The sequence below is a fragment of the Tinamus guttatus genome, unplaced genomic scaffold, assembly GCF_059628265.1.
Source record: "Tinamus guttatus ecotype Peru unplaced genomic scaffold, ASM5962826v1 Tinamus_guttatus_pri_ptg000047l, whole genome shotgun sequence".
NCBI lineage: Eukaryota > Metazoa > Chordata > Aves > Tinamiformes > Tinamidae > Tinamus > Tinamus guttatus.
In genome coordinates this window covers 630,583-632,296 of record NW_028288581.1, presented here as the reverse complement: position 1 = coordinate 632,296, position 1,714 = coordinate 630,583, and positions in this window count along the sequence as shown.

Here is a 1,714-nt window from a genome sequence, read left to right as displayed (position 1 = left end):
GATGGTGGGGTTGCCCAAGCAGGTGGACGTGGATTGGGTGCCGGGCGAGACACCAGCCCAGCGGCTCAGGAACACCTGGCAGAGGGGCCTGACTTGCGGCCTGCGGGACCTGGGCAGTTCATGCAGGGGTAAGAAAGTGCCTGCTTGGCCAAAGACCCTCTGCTGCAAATGCAACTTGTGCCAGGCAGGTGGGCACCGGTGCTCATGGCTGGGCCTTGGGCTTTCCTTGCAGTGCCAGCTTTCCGGTCTTGCTTCAGCAAGAGAAGGTGCCAGGAGACCCAGGCACCCGAGGACATTGTGAAGGATGTGATCCTCAAACAGGAGCAAGAGGAGAGCGGCACCATTGCCTCCAGTCCAGCCAGCACTTGGGACCTGGTGAGCAAGGACAGCCCCTGGGACGGAGCTGTCAGTGGCCACAGTCAGGACACCCTCCCGGAGGTGCCATCCAGATCCCTTCCCTCCATAGTGCTCTCTGGCCTTTCTCAGACATTCTCTTTCCCACCTTGTCCCCCAAGATCGAGGAGAGCCTCGATGTGGAGGTCGCCAGTGCGGAGGCACCTGAGATGCCTCCTGATGAAGAAGAAGAGCCTGAGATGAGTAAGCACTGAGTTGCTCAAGCGTGTAGGGAACATGGCAGGCAGGACGGGAACATGCCAGGGTGCGGGGCTGAGCCCAGCAGCTGCCTCCAAAGGACACGTGCTCCAGGAGAGGCCAGGAGAGCTGGGGGAAGCTGGAACAGCTTTGCAAAGAAGCAAGGTTGTCCCGGCAGAAGGATCAGGCAGGGGAAGCCCTGTGGGCCTCAGCAAGGCTGTGCTGCCCAGCTGCTTGGGTTTTCCTGCCTGCTCCAGCGGTTTGGGAGAGCTGTGGCACTGGAGGGCACGGCACAGGCAAGGGCCATGCTTGGCAGGCGCAGCGCTGAGTCGTTCTCTCCTCTTCCCCCATCTTGTTCCCGGTTGCTATGACACAGTAGAACCTCTTGCAGCAGAAGGGCAGCCCATCGAGCCCAGCTGCGATGAGGTCATTTATGCAGCCGTCCGATACATCTGTAAATATGTGAAGGACCTGGCTGTGTACACCAACCTGGCCATCTCTCGAGGTAGGCAGGCCAGGGTGGAGGGTGAGGGCTGGAGCCTAGCAGGAATGGGCCAAGCAACAGGGGCTGTAGGGGTAAAAGAGGGGCTGGAAGAGCAGGGACCATGTCTGTGGGCCTCCTGCTCTCCTGGAGGTCTGTGTCAGAGGCATCTCAATCACCAGGGCAGTCCTAGTAGGTTTGAGGTCCTTTCCACTTTCTGCCTTTCCTTCCAGAACTGGAGCTTGCCGAGCAGCTCCAAGCAAAGACCAGTTGTTTCAAGAAGACTGGCGTTCAAGAGGTAAGCAGCTGGAGGCTTTTGGGGAGCCCCAAAGCTCTGCTCTCCACGGGTCATGTTCAGTCTCAGCAGCAATTGGTTTCTCATTTTCAGGGATCTGAGCCACCTCTGAAGACTCCTGTGGCCATGCAGGAGGTGGAGGGGGTATGAAGGAAGGCCCTCAACAACATGACCTGCAGCAAGATTGCCTCCAGGTAGGAGAGCTACCCCAGGCAGACTCACCCCCACAGTCGCACTGTGGTGGTCCTGCTCACGCAGGGGCCTCATTCAGAGGCAGAGCGGCGCTGGGCAGCAGGCAGCCATGCTGGACATCTTCCTGCTCCCTGGGAGCGTCTCGTTCCAGCCAT